General features: G+C 36.5%; 1 protein-coding gene across 2 annotated transcripts in view; it reads right to left on the bottom strand.

Annotated features, from left to right (window-relative positions):
- LOC145669686 (protein Fe65 homolog) overlaps positions 1–19,916 on the bottom strand; it is a 748,169-nt gene that overhangs the window by 632,872 nt on the left and 95,381 nt on the right. The gene's annotated exons all lie outside the window — the stretch shown is intronic.

The following is a 19,916-nucleotide window of genomic DNA, read 5'->3' as shown; positions in this document are numbered from 1 at the left end:
AAGAACGAACACAGATAACATGATAAGTTATCAACTACCGTTGATTTCATTTTTCTAGTCGCTGCCTTAACCTAGATTTTTGGGTAACTCAAATTCTGGACACATTGTAATTTCTATGGATGGTAATACTGATAATTCTTCCGATTCATATTTTCGGGTGTGGAATAACATTATCTATTATTGTGGTAAGTTACATTTCACTATCTCTTTTCATTTACGAAAAACGGGCAAAAGAAAAATTGTTAGCTTTTCAAAAATATTTAGTAGTCTGTCCCCTTAATGTACGAAGACAAAAAGGGACTATAAAATTCTTTCTCTTACATATATGTGCTCCAAATTAAATATTATACACTACTTATTCAAGGAAGAAAAACTGCTTTACTCTGGCAGTATTATTTTTTTAAAAAAAATGTAGCATATAGGTGTGCAGATATTTTTATAATACAATAATATCCATACAATTACTTCATTCTATCATTAGATACTTTTAGAACAACACATGGGTGCAAAGTAAATGCAAATAATAATAATAATAATAATAATAATAATAATAATAATAATAATAATAATAATAATAATAATAATAATAATAATAATAATAATAATAAATAAATAAATAAATAAAAGATAGACTTTCTCTTTATTTCAGCATCTCCTACTCCCATATTATTCCGAATATTCTGTACTACACAATATCCACACGTGCTTGCACTTCGATTTCCTGACCAAGCTCATTATTATAAAATATTAATTAAGAGGTTTCACTATGCATTTAGCGCGAATTACCACCCAAGTTCCACATGCATTAAATGCTCAATTTTACCATTAAAGGCTTTCGAAGTCAGTAAATATTCCCGTTATACTAGTATTTTTTATTATTATTATTATTATTATTTTTACCAAGAAAACGGAACGGAACTGATAGATTTTTCGTGGTTAGAATATTTATGAACAGTTCCAGATAGTTCTTAATTTGTTTCCCACCAGAGACGCTAAAGTCATTTACCTCCAGGCAGAGTGCAAAATAATGTAGAAACCTTCACCCATGACTTATGAGCTTTACGGATCGATCAGCATGGAAAACACAAAGGAACATGCGAAGGTCGAATAAAAAAAGCGATCGATTAATCGATTTTTGTTCTTTCCGTATCCTATAATAATTTGAAACATCAACGGTGTAAATTACATATGCTTTCTTAAACATATATTTTTCGTGCGTACCTTTGATGTCTGTAGTAGTCAGATTTTTTTTACGCATGACATATGCCCGTGAATTTAAAATCTGAAATTAATCGAAGGCCGAAAGATGTTTCTGCCCTTTACGTTTGGGCCCATCTGATATTCGAATTAGGCTACTGTGGTTAAAATTTTAATTATTTTGTATTTGTATAATTATAGTCATGTTGCAGTGGCGTATTTACGATTTTGTTTCGGGAGGGGCTTTGCTAACTTTCGGGGGGGGGCTTTCCCTGAAAATGTGAAAATTCTGCAAGATATTCCATATACTTTACTATAGTAAGTAAGATTTCGGGGGGAACTTAAGCCCGGAATCCCCCCCCTAAATACGCCACTGTCATGTTGCTTTATGAACCATTCTCCAATCATGTACCACTAATGTCTAAAGCAGAAAACAGCGCCAGATAGCGCATTTCTCGTTTGCTGCTGATGACTTCCCATCCTTGATAACACTCGGCTGTTGTCCCCAGTAATGCTAGTTTGAGGGAAATTTCCCTCAAAAAGTAGGGAGATTTGGAAAAAGATTTTTTTAAGGAGGGAAAAAGTGAGATTATACGAATATGAGATAAAAAGTAGGGAAATTTAACCTTTCAACAAATGTTATGCTACTAAGCACTGCGGCAGTATGACGAAAGACGGTGGCATTCTTTCCAGAATCTGACGAACTTATTGTTTGGCAGAAATGTGTCGCGTTATTGAACAATGTTGTTGCCAAGGTACAAGTAAACGAAACAGTACAAATTCTTAAAAACACTACATTCTCTATTCTCGTCGACGAAAGTACGGACGTATGTTCAGAAAAATATCTCTGTGTTTTCGTGAGATACGTCTCTCCCCTTAATGAACGCGTCAGAACAGAACTTTTAGGATTGATCCCTTCACGCGTAGCTGATGTTTCTGCACAAGTTTTATACAATGCCTTCAAAGAATGCCTAAAACTCAAAGACACTCCTCTGAATAATATATTAGACATTACAAGTGATGGAGCTAGTGTAATAATAGGAATAAAAAATTATTTTTTTTTTTTTCATTAATCTTCAAGAGGCTGTTCAAAAGGCTTTCTTAATGAAATGTATTTGGCCATTCTGCAGCATTATCTGCGAGCAAGGCATGTTCAAAATTGCCGAAATAACCAGAAGAGCTCCTTCGAGCGATTTCAAATTACGTGTAACAACTTTGCTTCAGGTAGTGCTAACAGAAGTTAATAACAGAAGATCAAAAGCACAAGTGTGTGTGGATTCGCAATAATGCTCTCTTTAAACAGTGATATACGCGAAAATTAGGGAAATTTTATCTTAAAAATGGAATTTTTGAGCATTCCTAAGGGAAATTTTAAGTTAAGGACCTAGCATCACAGGATGACACTTCACATTAGTAAGCAAATGCTGCACAGCACTAACTGTTTTGGGAAGTTCGGAAATGCGCTGAAATGCAACATCGCATTAAGTCCACGTGCTTCAGGCCAACAAGGGTAAACAAATAGGTTAGAGAGGTCGGGATAACAGCGGCGGAAGTATAGTGATATTCGAATAGTTTATTTATTATTCATTAACAGAAACACGAATAACTGTTTCAATAAATTATTCAAATAAAAGTATACCTAATCGGGATGTCAATAAAATTGTAGAACTGTATTTCTAACTCTTCAGAAACATACTGTATGTATAGTACAAAACTGAACAGAAATGCAATTTTATTAAAAAAATCTTACTAGGAGAATTCTTCCTCAAGCAAGTCAAGTTAACATACATATAGCAAAACTTATGACTGAAGAAAGAAGCGGAAAAAAAAAAGGCCAACTCTCTGTCTATAACATTTTCATTTCCCAGATCCCTATACGTATGAATGAAGACCCACAGAACGGAGGTGGGCTGGGATGGGATGTGTTGGGAACAGGATCCCCACATCAATCTCAGTGGGTTAGAATCGTAGGTCGGTTGTATGCGGAGAAGCTTTTCCAAGCCGATCCATCCATCCATCGTGGAAGCTATTCCCAAGGCGGCCTTACAACTTGGCCTCTATGTTTCGATCCGCCAGTTTCTGTAATGAAAATATATGCGGCGGCTGGGCCAGACAGCACGGCTCCGACGCCCATGCACATCTTCAACCAACGCACCTGAACCCCACATACACATCCAACAACCAACCTCTCTCTCTCTCTCTCCACGATTAAAGCAACGAATACAAAACTCTACAAAACATGCAAAACAGCTATAAATTTACGAAAAGTTATTTCTCAGTAAAATACTCATACGAGTCACTTTAAAACAGTCGACTCATTTTTGTAAAGAAGAACTTGTGTTTGTGTACTGAAACAATATCAAAATGAATAATAATTTTAACATTGTTACTAAACTGAATATTAACTAACTTGCTAAATGAATAAAACATTAATTTCATGGAGCAACAGCCTTGGGGAGCCAGGGCCTTACCACCTGATTTGTGGCACTTACGCCTTTAGGGTAATGTATGATCAGCTGCCACTAACGCTGGCTTTCTAAAGTGCAGTACACTGCTACTTTCTTTCAAGAAGCTCCTCAATTATTCTCATGACGCTGGGTGGACGCTACAATGTGAACACTATCTGATGAATACGAAGTCACCCATCTTTTCTCCGACCAGACCCTACACAGCTTGACTTCAGCTAATCTCACGACAAGTGGTAATCCAGAGCGGCTAGCGAGCTCGCATAACATTACTACAGCAGACGAAAAGTAAAATGTAACTTTCACTACATAAGTGTGTTTCGGTAAGTGAACAACCAAATTTAGATAAAGGTTATTTCTCTTTTCTTTGAATAGGAATAGACCTATATTTTCCAGAGTTGCGGTGACATTGTTGTTAAGATCTACAACTAGGGGTCCTGGATTCTCAATGGGGGGCAGGGATTTTGTTTTTCGTTCTACTCGTCTTCTAAAGAGGTTTACACATCGTCTGTAAAATAGGTACCTGTGGGGGTAAAAACAGTCTAAGCATCTTGAATGCCGAAGTTTAGAATAGAAAATATGCAGCCTTATCTCCTCCCAGTTCCTGGGCTTGGCCTGTCCAGAATTGAGAGAATGTCTTCATGTAGCGTGTTCCGTAACGCTCCCGCCTTTGATGCGAGCGGTTCATGGTTCGATTCCTGGTCCGGACACTTAGTCGAAAAATGTAAATGCTTTCTCAGGTCAGTCATCCTAAATGAGGTTTTCCTCATTCACACCAGGCAAATGCCGGGATGGTACCTTACATAATGCCCCGCTTTTTTCCTTTCTTCCATCCAATTTCTCGGGTAGAGTAATCGCCAAAAGACGATATCTCTCATATGTGATGTGCTGACATGGCGTTAGATGCCGTCCCACTCGTACTTTGAATGAAGGATGAGCTCCTCGTGGCTACATAATTAACGTACGCGTCTTCCCTATGGTAAAACTGGGATCGTTTCCGATTGGGAGCTCATGTGGTTCGCAACACACGTTAAGCTGTGAGATGCTCAACTCCAAATAAACAAATCATCAAGTGGCTCAGTGCTCGTCTTTAGAGAGAGAAGAACTTGGTTTGATCTCAAGCATTGTTCTTTAACGGTCGATAACATCCGTGTGTCTTCTTACGTTTCTTAATACAGTGCACTCTCTTTACTCGTATCAACAGTTCTTCTTTCATTCATTAGTATTTGTCATTCTTCTCTATTTTTCTACACCAGTGGTTCCCAACCTGGGGGGACGTGAAAAGCAAGCAAGGACAAAATATTGACAGAAATGAATTGTGAAATCTAATATTTAAAAGAGGAAATAATTTTGTGGGTGATCAAATCACGGGAAAATGGTTAAACTGCTTGAAGTGAATTTTTGGATATAGTTTCTTGTACCGGATTTTACTTTGATTAAAATCTATATCAAGGGGTCATAATTTATGCGAAAAATTAAGTATCTCATGAGCCCGTCAAGTTAGAAAGATGAAACTTGGTATACATAAATTCTTCATTAATAATATTTGGACCCGTGTTGCAGTATTTTGAATTTTCTCATTTTAAGAGGGCAAGGGAGATACTCTATATGTTTTATTTTCAACTCTGTAATCGATGGTGCCTGTTGTTTGTTATACCATGAACCCTTTCCGGATCCTGGCTTTTTGGGCTATTTTTTAGACTTTCAGTCAAGCAGCTACTGTATCGTCACTATTTATCCTAGGATCATGGTTCATACCTCATTCTCTTCAGAATAGAGCTGGCTTTTGAATGGTACCACTTGCATGCTCATACCATATACCAGAAGCGGGAAAAAATGTCAAAGTGAAAATTTCGGAGGGAATTTTTTTTCTCGAACTTTGGCCCCCCCTGGACATCTCCTGTGTGATCGTAGCCATCAAAGAAAAATCTGATAAATAGTACTTGGTATACTGAATGTGTGTGCCAAATTTCAAGTTTCTATCTTGAATAGTAAGGGCGGGATAATTTTTATCAAAAATTCCCACAATGCCCCAAAGTACCATAAAACACTATGATCTCAGGGGAAAAAATTCCTGAGACATCCCTAATTACCCTAGAACTATAATCCGCCAATCATTCTCTTCAGAAAAGAACTGTCTTTCAGGCGGTACCATTCACATGTCTCCATCATGTATCTAAGGCGGGAAATTCCTGAAAAAAGGGATTTTTGGGGGCAAATTTTCCCTTTTTTCAACTTTCGCCCCTCTGGACCCCCTGTTTTTACGCAGAAATCGGAAAAAAACTTCTGGTAAAATCTCCTACGTGAAAAAATAGGCCCGCCAGAAAAAATTTCCCTACCATGCCCCACTTTTACCCTATACAGAAGTATATTTGGATAAAAATTCACTGAGACGGCCCTAATTACCCTAGAATAATAATTCGACCGTCGTTCTCTGCAGAATGGAACTGCCTTTCAGACGGTATGACTCACGTGGTCCTATCATGTATGTAAGGCGGGAAAATGACGAAAAACGGGATTTTTGGGGTAAAAAAACCCTATTTTTACCCCTTTGCCCCTCTGGTTCCCCCCCTGTTTTAGCACTGACATCGGAACAAAAAATCTGGTACATACTACTCCGTGGACTGAATGTTTGTGCAAAATTTCGATCTTCTACGTAGAAAAATAAGCCCGCCAAAAAATATTGAACATACGCTTAGAAAATGAGAAAAGAAATTTTTGACTTATGACGTCATCACCTCCTATGTCTGGACGCAGGACGATCTGAAACCATACGTAATGTCTTCTGCAAGGCCTCTGGACTTGGAAAACAAAAACAAACAAAAAAAAAAACCGGACGAAAAAGCTCAAATAGAAGAGAAATAACGCAATGTACAATGAAAAGTGCATATGGTACAAATTGTACCATAGGATCCCGAAGGGGTTAAGGGTACACGGTAAACGGTTGAACAGTTTGAAATTCATTTTCAAACATAGTGCCTACCCCAGGCTGGATTTTTATTATGTTACTTTGATTGACGTGCACATTGTAAGGGGAATAGAAGGTATTCAAAATTTATGCCAAAAATATAGTATCTCACAAGCCCGCTAAAACAGAAATATGAAACTCGGTATATAAATTCTTCATTAAAAACAAAGGGATAAGTATCCCAAAGCAAAATGTTCGTCTTAAGAGAGAAAGGGGTTTTCTTTAATTTCCTTCTTCACATTGAAAGCGCTCCTGTTGTTTGTGATTCATCACGATGAAACAAGTCAACAGTTTGAAACGAATTTCTCGACCCAAGTTTTTATCGTGTTACTTTGATTAATGAGCACATTCAAAAGGGGCATAGAGAGTTTCAAAATCAATGCCAAAAATACAATATTTCACAAGTTCATCAAGTTAGAAAGAGGAAACGACATATTATTAAAAATAAGAAGATACCGTATTTGTCTCAGCGTTTTTGAAAATACCCTTTTTAAGGGGGAAGGGGCATTTTGTATAATTTCTTTCTTCACATTCAAACATATGTTGCTGTTGTTAGTAATGGGATCACGGGTAAATGTCTGACTCATCTGAAACGGATTTTAGAACATAGTACCTACCTCAAGATGAGTTTCGATTAAAATGCGTATCCTAAGGGATAGAAGGTTCAAAACGTATGACAAACCTTATCTGGAGTCCTTCAAGGTTCAAATCTTGGTCCACTCTTCTATTAGTCATAAATGATCTACCGCCTTACATTCATTATTCTATCCTCTTCTATTCGCGGACGACCTTAAAATATTCTCCGAAATTAATTCGCTTGAAGACTGTGTAAAACACCAAATAGATTTATGCGATATTAAGAACAGGTGTGACAATAACAAGATTAAGTAGAACGTTAATAAGTGCAAAACTCTTTCCTTTACCCGCAAAGAAAACAGCATTAAACATGACTATTCTATTGAAGGAACTATTTTAGAGACATCTAACTTAATTAAAAATCTAGGAGTGCTATTTGATCCTAAATTAAGTTTTACTTACCACATTGAAACAATTATTAATAATTCATAAAGAAATCTTGGCTACGAGAATAGGCAAAGAGTTTCAAAACAATGTTACATTATTGAAACTCTACTTTTGTTTTGTGAGATCGCAATTAGAATATGCGACTCTATCTTCGTCACCAAAAACACTGAAAGCACATTGATATGATTGACAGGATACATCAAAGGTCCTGAAACTACTTGCTTATAGAAAAACTGGTATGTATCCAAAATACAAGCACAAAACTTCAATATGCACATTTGAAACAACGGAGAGAACATACGGATCATTTAATTTTACATAAATTACTACATGGTAAAACTGACTGTCCCAATCTTACTTCGAAGGTCCAATTGCATGTCCCGTCAAGTAAAACTAGCGTAGGAAATAGCAGTACAATTTACTGCAAAAAGGCAAGAATAAATATCCTCTCTAAGTCTCCTATATGGAGGATGAGTGCTTCCTACAATGCAATGGAAAGGATATCTGCTATAAATGTTTTTGGAATGTTGGAGACAGTAGGGCCTATATAAGAATAAACTTAAAAATATATGTAATAATGAAAATGTATAAATGTATAGTCTTGTTTAATGGGTAAATGTATTTCTAAGGAACAACACTGTAACTGGGCCTAGAGCCGGTTGTGCCGATAAATAAACAAATAAATAAATAAAAATGTAATATATTACCGGGTTTTTATTATTGTTTTTGATTGAAATATAACTTCTAAGGAGAAAGAGAAGAGGCTTTAAATACTTTCCAAAACCTTAAAGTACCACATGTAATAGCCATTTGTAGTGTAGGTTTTAAAAACTTCACAGACGATACATGTTTCATATTTTGTTTTTCGTATTCTTATTCAAGTTTTCTACATTATTGAAAACTAAATGAAATTAAATGAAAATGAAATGTATCAGTTTAACATCCCCATAATTAAGCCCTTTACGCTAAGGGAGACGATAAATAAGGCAAGTGAACGATAATGAAAGAATTGGTGGAGTGAGAAAGTGGGAGGAAACGGGAGTGCCCCGAGAAATCTCACGAACACGATGTTGTTCACCACAAACTTACTGTAGGAGCGAAACAGGGACTCCACGCACCAGAGGGAAGTGCTCTACCACTGAGACACCGTGCCCCCTTTGAAAACCAAATACGAGACACGTCCACACGATACAGTGTACTAGGGCCCTCGCAGGCAGAGGGAAATTTGTTATTGCTATGTTGGTCATATTGCTATGTATCTTCGCTCCTACCCTTTCCAGTGAGCCCAATCAGGCGTCAGTACGCACAAAACTGTGGCCACAGTAACGTGTCCCGTGAAAGATGTCGATAAAATCTGCCCCCAAGTGCGAGATTTGCAGTGTTACCCACTATCTCGTTGCGAAGAGAAAATCTTCGGTCTGAAGTTTTTAGCAAGCTCAAAAAATATTGAGAAGGGCAATTCAGAACAAGAGAAGCGGACTACTGACGAAGGGAGTCTACATTCTGCACGACAATGCCAGAACACCCACGGCCAATGCAACAAAGTTACTTTTAGAGTCATTCGGATGGAATGTTTTTGAACGACCCCGCGTATTCCCCTGATCTGGCGCCTTCATATGATCATCTGTTCACCTCTTTGAAGATGCACATGAGTAGGGAAAAATTTCAACTGAAGTGGAAGTGAAAGTGAAGGTGAAGAATTGGGCAAAAGAGGTGGCGGCAAACTTCTTTGACCAAGGCATAAAAAAGATTGATCCCTCGTCTCACTAAGTGCATCGAGAGGGATGGTGACAATGTGGAAAAATAGTTCACACATGTACTAATGTAACCGTGTAAAAGTTTTGTTTTAAATAAATTTTTGGAGCTTACAAAAATCAAGTAAACTTAATTTCTGGACGTGCCTCGTAAATATAAATTAGTGATATTATTATTATTATTACTAGTGAGGATTTAAAAATTAAAAGAAGCTAGGTCTGAAATTGCAGCGGCGTTTGACCCTAATTTGAACTCGTACAGCACACACGCCCTTATGACGCTCTGTAGAGGTCCCATGTTCACTCTGTCCTTACACAAGTTCACGGCGTGTAACTGAACTGCCACCAGAGCCGTAGCTAGAGATTTCGGCGCCCGGGGCGAAGCAGAATTCGGCGCCCCCCTACACTCAACTTACCAATCATTATATATATATATATATATATATATAAGCAAAACAGCTTTTGTTGTTATGCTATGTTGAATTTTTATTAATCTTCTTGGAAAGATCATTGCAAGAACCAAACGCGATCATTATGTACCTTTTTCAAATAAGAGCTGTTTTCAAGAGTGTTATTTTGGACGTTTTTGTTAAACTTGTTAAAACTACCTTTGGTTGTATACAAATTCACTAGGAGAACAGTTATCGAAAGTTACTACTATTTACAACGCTTCGTACTAACGATAAGAAATGAAATTTCAATACATTTAGAATATGTTCTTTTAATTGTTCGAAATGAGTGACAGTATTAATTGCCAGTAATAATTGTAAACTATTTAATTTTATTCTGTACTAGCAGCGTTCACCCCGCTTCGCTGGGGTCACCCCGGAACGCAATAAACCTTGTTAATTAGATAATTTTTACTTTTTCGCTTTCAAGTGATATGATAAAAACCATAGTAGATTGCAGTAAATGTTAACATTATATCGCCTGTCATTTATGTTAACCCGCCGAGTGACACGGTCATGCGGGTTGCATATAAATACGTTTATTTTTACCTATGATGAACTAACAAAGGATTTGTACGTTATGGACACTTGAATGGTCAATTATCTCAAGACACTGGTAATTAAAAATTAAAGTGATATGATAAAAACCATCTAGGGTCCAAATCCTAATAACCCCCCAAAAATGAAAGAAATTGGTTCAGCCGTATTAGCGTGATGAGGGAACAAAGGATTTGTGCGTTCTCTTTTATATATAAGATGTGACGACATCAATAGCATTTTAATTTCGATCTTTTTACGGTAAAAAATATTTTGTGAAATGTAATGGAAATTCAGAAGGTGCCTTCTTTGTGAATTTCTAAATATTGATCGATATAGGTGAAGAATATGTTCAATGTTTGTACTTAAAATCCAAAATACAGGGTTTTCATAAAGTCTGGGCGGATTTAATTTGCTTATAATTTTCATAAAAATGCTCATAATAAAATCAAATAAAGTGCAAACGGTAGCGGAAGGATTAAATTTTTAGTTGGCAACACTGTTAGATAAGCGGCAACTCTGAACACGTTGAGAGAGGGAGAGGGAGGGCAAGGGTCAGTTTCTTACCAAATTCCATCCATTGTTGTTTTCATTGTTGTTTCAATGTTGACTTAAAAGTAAGTTGAAAGCTGTATTGGTGTGTGTGTCTTTTAAAGAAATAAATAAATGAAAAACTCCTTTGAGATGACTTTTTTTTTTTTACCGTATCAATGTGTGGACGTAAATGTGTGTGGACGTAAATGTACCGGACGTAAATGTACCGTAATATGTGGACGTAAATGGCGCCCAGTTGGAGGTGTGGCGGTGAATGAACTGAGCTGGTGCAGATTACAGGTAAAAATTTAATCCTTCCGCTACCGTTAGCACTTTATTTGATTCATATGAGAAAATTATAAGCAAATTAAATCCGTCCAGACTTTATGAAAACCCTGTATATATTTGACTACTACATATACCTGAAATTAAAGTAATTATTTAGTACTTAATTTCTTAATGAATGAAAATTCCGAATTTAAGGTACTTATTATTAATTGACATATTAAAATACACTAACACGTACATATATAAAGAATGTGTGTATGTAGATAGATAAAAACATCACACAACTAGACACGTATGCACAAAATAATATGCTGGCCATACAAAAAGTTGATGAAAAAATGACCCCAATGAATTCCTCCAAATTGGAAGCATTTGATATGTCAATGGAATTTTAAAATAAATCATAGGTAGTGACTAGTGTCTCAAAAAGTCGAACTTCGTTGGGCTTCGTTAACTAAGTTCTGATCCCTACAACTGCTTGAAGTTCGAAAATATTATTGTTCCCCTTGTTTACCTTTATTTTTAATACTCCACGCAAACAGCATCTTGAATGTCCCTTCACTCTTCTCACTTTCATACCTTCATTCTCACCGTCGCACCAAAGTGGGTCCAAACGCGGCAATTCTGAGCAAAAACTCGAAAAATGAAGTAAAAGATTGACTCGATATGATTTGTTATAATGAAAGCTTAATAGTGTACACATAAGATAGTGGGCAGGAAAAGAAGTGATAGCAGTTTACAATGAACTCATGGGATGTGTATATGTGGTTATCCGCCGAAGCCGGAGAGGCGCTGCTTAGTGACAGAAGATAGGAAATTGACTTTGAATGCGACTATTCCTACATTGCGTGTAGATATTCAGTGGCTGGTAAACATGGTGACACGACCGACATGTATGTATCGTTTTGTATATTTAGAATGTTGATGTGATGTGTAGTCAATAGTCATATTTGCAATGATGCTAATATCATTATCATATCCCTATGATAATCTCCTACTTAATATCATATTTGGAAAATGCTGTGATACTGAAAGCATATAAACTATGGTCAAACGATAGAATGGCATTTTAGTAGAAAATATGGCATAATAAGTCTGTGATTTTTTAATATGTCGTAGCGGAAACATTGTTCTTACTGTATGCAAAGAGAAAACCTGCACATATTCGCACTTTTCTGAAGTATAGCACATGAAAATGTTTGAGGAAAACCGCATTCTGGATGCAATGCTGCTTTTGAATTTAGCTGGGATGAATGTGAGAGTAAGTGTTAGATTATTAGACGTGTGATCCCCATGCACGCAGTGACGAAGTTGAATATAGGTCGATTCTGAGAATTTTGCCCCCAGACCTCGTTGGGGGTTTCGCCTTCAGGACCCATCTTGTTTCCAACATCTAGTCATACTTCTCTGGCATTCACCAACAGAACTAAACTCTAGTCAAATATATTTGATTAATGGTGGTGACATTTTGAAACGCTAATGCTAAACAATCTATGGACCATAACGTAGAACCATATTAAAAATGGTGTTGATCAATTTAGTATTGTGTTTTTTGTGATGCGTGCACAGAAGTGACATTGGAATCAACTGTAATGAGCCTCCGCTCGCTCCAGCTGAGAATGTTCCAATCAAGCCCTGAAATGAGCTCACGTAATGCACAATGCAATATATAAAACAACTTGGACAGGTTACTGATGCTTGTAAATCATAATATGTTTAATATATCTGATAATATATTCATATCGAGAACTTCTGATGAGATAATTTTTATGTATTGAAGCGTCCTTGCATCTACATTGTCATAATGAATCCTCCACAACTTTGAAATAATTTTGAGAAGCAAGAACTTTTCTTTAATTTTATTACTCTTCAGTTGTAAAATGAATAAGTACACTTTTTCCTTTCATGCGTAAGAATATAAGCCAATCATAAATTGCCAAATAAAAGCATATTGCCCACGCGTTTCTTTATGCCAATCACATAATCTGTTATATAATTTAGGCGCGAATATAAGGAATAGACCTATTTCATTTTATGATGTAAAACTCTATGCTTTTGATGAAATAATGTCCAAATAACATTATTGTAGCCACTGCACACACCAAACTAATTTGTTTTTTTTTTTTTTCAATTTTCTGCTTCATATTGCGAATTCTTATTTTTGCCAAGAATTCAGTGCTTTGGCCCCACTGTGCGTCGTGATTAATCCGATTGGGTAGATAAAGAAAAACGTTTTGAACTAAGCAAACTCATCACTGTTAAAACGCCGACTTTGATCGTTTCTGATTTTAAAAATGCTCCTGCATCAGTGGCGTATTTAAGGGGGCTTCGGGGCTTAACCCCCCCGAAATCTTATTTACTATAGTAAAGTATATGAAATATCTTGCAGAATTTTCACATTTTCAGGCAAAGCCCCCCGAAACAAAATCGTAAATACGCCACTATCCTGCATACACTATAAGTCATTACTCGGGACCTTGTATACCACATGCCATTAAGAAATCATCTATAATAAACTCTTTAAGTAATAAGTAAAAACTTGTTGTGACTTATTTAAACTCTTGGATTGCGAGCGAAGCGAGCAAGAAAATTTTTAAGAAATCTGCGTATTTCATTGATAACCGACAGCAATATTGATCTAATGGGGCGCCAATACTTTCTGGGGGCGACTCGTATTTTACTCATGTCCAACACCACTTTTTCTTTCTCCTTGCTCGTTCGGCGCCCCCTTGCTATCAGCGCCCGGGGCGGGCGCCCCGCTGGCCCCCCCTTAGCTACGGCTCTGACTGCCACAACCACGTAGTATGTTGAATATACCCACACCAACAACTGACCTTCGCCTTATCTCCATTTGCATTCAGCTCACGATGTGAGGTCCAATTGAACATAGACCTCCACACAAAGCGACAGAACTTTCTTGGTTATCTTTATATATTTAAGCTGAATTTCAACCATCTCCCTCTTTTGGTTTTTGAGATAAGTTGAAGAATTATTTGTTTACCATTGATTTCCTATTGACATTAATGTTAATATTTCGTGTTTTTCATTATGTCCTATCCATTTTAGAACAATTTGCTTTTGAAATATGGAATCTACTATACATAGTCTCCTCTACATCTGAGCTGAATTTCAGCCATCTCCTCCAAAATCTGTTCATATCATTACAACTGGATAGGTTCTTAATGGAGATTACTCTGTTTTCAGTTCCATGTGTAGTTCTTTGTTCAACACAAACTATAATATAAATGACTAACTACTTGAAAACGCATATATCTTTAAGGCTCATCGTAACGTTAACCCTACGTTTTTTTTTTTTTTTTTTTTTAATTTTAGTATTTAACCTGATGCTTGTCATTCAATAAAGTTTCTGCATTTATTTTCAGTTTTATACTCTTAGATTATCTCATCTATTTCAATTGCAAATTGCTCCCACTAATAATAGTAATAATAAAACTAGTCATCCACGTTAAAGCTTACATGATCGAAAGTGACAAGTTCGTAGAAACCTTGTTTAACATGCCTGCAATGCGGAACTGAGTCATGCTCCCCTAACTTTGTGATTAATCTGCGTTTCAAGATCACTCTCCCTTCTGAAGAGATAAATTAGTTCTACATTGTTTACGATGCTGATCAAGTGAACCATTCCCTTAACCCGTACTTGGGCGTAACGCTGAAAAGGATGCAACATCGTGGGTATCTACATTGTTTCTCCACACACTAAAGAAAAAACTATATCCGATATTTAATACGAACGAGAAACCACAATAGACTATAATAGTTCAGGGTGGGCACCGGAGATAAACTCTGGGAGCCTTATCAGAGTCGTTCTGGCGTGTGATTAGTGCCATACTAAAGAGTTCGACTAAAATTGATTCCTGCAGTAGTCAGGACTTTTAGTATGACGCTAATCATACGCCAAAAAGATTCTGTATAAGGCCCTAGATATTTAAGTTTTAGTTAATAAATAATAATTCGCCTTATTTGATTGATCTCAAACTAAGACTACATTAGACCTATTCAGCGCTGACTACAAGTTTATTACACATGAATATACAGCTAAACGCTGACAAGTTCCTACCGAAAATCAAACCCGGACCCTTAGCACCGACGACCACAGTCATGAGGGTACTCATTTCGTTTTACTTGTTTCTAACTACGGTTGTTCACCGAAATTCAAATCATATTCCGACGTGTCAATGTTTTCTGAAGTTCCCCGCTACCGCTAATTATCGTCACTTAAACAAAATGAAAAATCATTTTGTGTCTTGTTTAATACCGATTTTTTTATTATTTAATCTACATATGTTATAAATGTTATAACAAAGAGGCATTAAATTAAATATCGTACAAACGCATATAACTATCGAGTAAGAATTGTGGCAATAATAATAATAATAATAATAATAATAATAATAATAATAGTAATAATAATAATAATAATAATAATAATAATAATAATAATAATAATAATAATAATAATAAAATTATTACAATGAATGCAGAAGTCTTGCTGTCATTATTATTATTATTATTATTATTATTATTATTATTATTATTATTATTATTATTATTATTATTATTATTATTATTATTGAAGATTCGAAAATTTAAAGCTGTATTTGAAGTCGCAGAAGGGATAACCAAAAACTGCGTATGATCAACGAGCAAAAATAACGAGGGATGAAGGCGTGAAGTACTGTATGCAAGTTTTGAACAGGGAGCCAAGGTAAACAAGGTTCAAGTACACTGTTCTAGAATAACAGTGCAACTGTTGCATGCAATACACAGGTTCCTTTTGTGGATGATATTAGTTAAATCATGTGAAATGGCACATCCACTTCTCTCACTATAGACGTGATGAACATGATCTGGATTTGTTCTTCATGTGTTAACAGCATTCATCAACTTTTAACAGCAGCAATAGTTTTAAGATTTATGTATCCATCACTTTTTTACTAATTAAAGTTAGGTAATAAATCTTTACCACTCCATTTCTTTTGAAATTATAGCCCTGTTTAATGTAACCTATCACATGATCTCCGTCTCATTTAAAACGTTCAACTAAATTCAATATGGTGGCCACTAACTTGAGGGTCTACCGTGATGGCCTCCTTCTGGCGTCGACAATGCTAGGAAGAAACGAATTTCGACCAATCCCATTCCTAGACATGTTTTTTAGGAGTGATATCGCAGTAATATAAATAATATACGCAGTGGTGCCCGCCCCCCCTCATGTCCATGACGCACCCCCCCTCAATTGCCTATCCGTAGGTGTTCTTCCACGAAAAAAAATCATTTCGATTAATTTTTACACGCTCTCAAACATATTTATATAGATTTTTAACCCCCCAAATATTTTAATGACGCAGTTTGCGTCATAGCCCCCCCCCTTGTGGGCACCCCTGATATACGTTAAAAAAAAATTCTCGTAAAATCGTAAAAGCTTTCACATTTTACACGCAAGAAATATGGCTTCGATGAGAGTTCATGTGGTTTACATTTCACATTAAACTATGGTTTTATCTTCCACAGCACTAGCGTTGAAAAGAGACGTTAAACGCATGGTCGTAATTTGCGGGTGGAAGGGGACAACTGCCCTCCCACGGAAGCTCCCCGCCATTCGAGGGAGGGCGCATTTTAAGACAAAATTTTCCTACCTCATATACAATACGAACATGAAATTATAAATGAAGCATCAAGCAGGTTCACTACTTACATAATGAAAAAAGCACACAAAAGGCACACAAAAATAATACAAAAATGTGTCGTGGGCCCATTTCAGTAAAAAATGTCTACTACTAGGGGCCTTAGAAATAATATTTATTCATATGGCTTTGCGATTTGTCAATATTGTCTCCTTAATTAATTTGTCATGTATGGAACGGGCCCACGACCGTAACTAACGGCCCCGCAGACCTTGCCATGCGGAAGGCCCCACAGGCTCCAGGGTCCCAAATACATATATTAATGCTTGCCCTCCAGAAAAAAAAATCTAAGTTACGGCGCTGGTTAAATGCCCAACAAAGGAAGATGAGAGAATTCAAAGCAAACTGACAATAAAATATCAAGCACAAATGTTGGAAATTCCCAATACACAAGTAAATAAAACAGAATTATCGACGCTATTTCACACACATACATGCAAGATTTTTTTTTTACACATCTCAAACATGACACTCTCCCTAAAATTCATTTTGTCTGCTAGTAATATTTAAAAATGTCTCAAATTCCATTCTTTCACCTGTGAAAAGAAAAAAACAACCTCAAGTATGTTTGAGAACGCAGCACAAAAGGTCTAGAACTACACTACAAAGTTTGTTCTCTTTCAAAAAGCATAAAATACAACAGGCGGAACTTCACACTAAATAAATTAAGAGCGAGAAAACAGCGAAAACGAAGCGAAGCACATTCTTTCACCTCTTCAAAAATTTAATTTCGAACACGGGAAACGTCTTCTCCATAGAAAGAGGTGAAGGATATTCGCGATGCATTCAACAAACTTTCCAGACGAATTCTTCATAACACAACAAGAAACGCAAAGTTTGGCTCATGTTTTGCTGAAGGAAAATAGAGCCTTCCAAAACTTCCTATTTAGAAGGAAAAAGGTTCAATATTAACGCGAGAAATAACCATTCATATATATATATATATATATATATATATATATATATATATATAGTGCTACTGTTGGTATACTTTTTATTGGATGAATATTTTCTCCTCAACGTTGTAGGAATATTTGCAGAGATATTTCTTATAGAACATTCAAAGCCACTAATCCATCAAGTATATATGTAAGCCGTTCGTAGTATGTTTCATAACCAACTTACACAATACAGGGTGTTTCAAAACTAATTACCACATTTATAAATTGCACAGACAACACTGATTATGGACACACTAGTAGAGCTTCTCAACATGGGTGTCGCAAGGAAATTCAGAACATAAATAACTTGTTATAAAATTATACTAAACCTTCTTTTTTATTATTCACTCGATTAACTGCGGGATCGAGATGCTAATTTCTACATTATGTCTGTGGGTTTTCTTGGAGTACTCCCGTTTCCTCCCAGATTCTCATTTCATCAATTATTCCATCATCATTCACTTGCCTTAAGAAGCCTCATCCCGGCGAAATTAAAATGCCGCTAATTTTACACTAATTATGTGAGATCTTCAAATAGATAAAAGATAATCGAAATGTGGAACAAGAGCGCCCCAGACAATATTATTTTGCGTGAGGTACCGTTACCACAAGTCACCTAGTGGTTTTCCGTTTTTAGCCGCTTAGAAACGCGAAAATAAAAGCCGATTTTCAAAATGGCTCGAAATCGAAAGCAGATAAGTGAGTCGTGATAACGGTATCTCATGTAAAATTATATTGTCTGGGCCGCTCTTGTTCCACATTTCGATTATCTTTTATCTATTTGAAGATATCACATAATTACTGTAAAATTAGCGGTATTTTAATTTCGCCGGGATGAGGCCTCTTACCTGAAGGGCATAATTATGGGACGTTAAACTGGAGTTTTTTTTTTTCAATTACGTGCGAGTAACACTTAGCAATGGCACTAGATGTTTGTTCTTAATTATGTATATTGTAGCTATCATAGGTTTATTTATTTACTTATTTTTCAAGTATTAACTCGACACCATTACCGTGGTGATAAACTTTGAAACTGGAAATGGTTAATTTGGAACAATTCCGGTCTGAACAGAGGGTTAACCGAAGGAGATGGCACCTATTCTTGGGACGCTCAATCGATTACACAAAACGACTTCTCGATATAAAATTCTTCCCCTGATACTTACCGACAGACGGACAAAATCGTTCTATAAGATTTCCGACACTTATGCATAGCATAGTTTGGAAATCTAAAATAGTGGAACTCTATTTGGAAGGCTGAGTTACAAGTTTTGCAATAAAATTCAAAGTATAGCCTCGTCTTGAACCGTATGCATCCATCTTCCTATCAGTTCCTCGATTCCACGTCGATACCACGTTTTGTCCTTAGAGGCAACGAAATCAGTCACTGCTATTTTCACATTACGCCGGTTGATGAAGCGGAAGTGCGCTATCGATCGAAACAGGTAATAATCCAAAGGAGCAAGGTCAGGACTATATGTCGGGAGTGACATCAAATCGATGCCATCAAGTTTCTTAATTTTCTGTTGCGTTTTTCAAGCCAAAAGCGGTTAGCCTTAGCTTGTTGCAGCAGGGCGCGCTTTCAATTTAATTTTTGGCGTAGTGTAGTATACATCCGCTTCAATTGTTCGGGAAAATGTTAGGTACTGGTGGTACGACATTAAGAACGAACTCGAAGTGAATTACCCACTTGTATTTCCACAACGCACAAAGCAAGACTTTATACTCGAAATGGCCATTCATTCACTTCTGGTGCATGGGGTCCTTGATTGGAACTTTGTGGAGAACAAACACCACGTGAGCGAGTTTTCTCGGGGTTCTTCCGTTTCCTACCACTTTCTTCATTCCACCATTTCATTCATTTCTCATCATTACCGTCTCCTTTAGCCTAGCCGATATGATCGTGGGATGTAAAACTTAAAGATTTTGAAATTCGTATGACAAATGTTTCGGGTTGCTGCAGCAGCGTAATGCCCGAGTTGGAACTCATGTAGGATCCTAGGATCCTAGTGGTCTGAACCCGCCTGAAATCCCATCTTTTCTGTAAATTTAGCC

Source organism: Thermobia domestica, chromosome 14 (assembly GCF_964235325.1).
Source record: "Thermobia domestica chromosome 14, izTheDome1.hap1.1, whole genome shotgun sequence".
Lineage (NCBI taxonomy): Eukaryota > Metazoa > Arthropoda > Insecta > Zygentoma > Lepismatidae > Thermobia > Thermobia domestica.
Note: the sequence above shows the minus strand (reverse complement) of the source record. Positions and strands in the feature narration are given on the sequence as shown.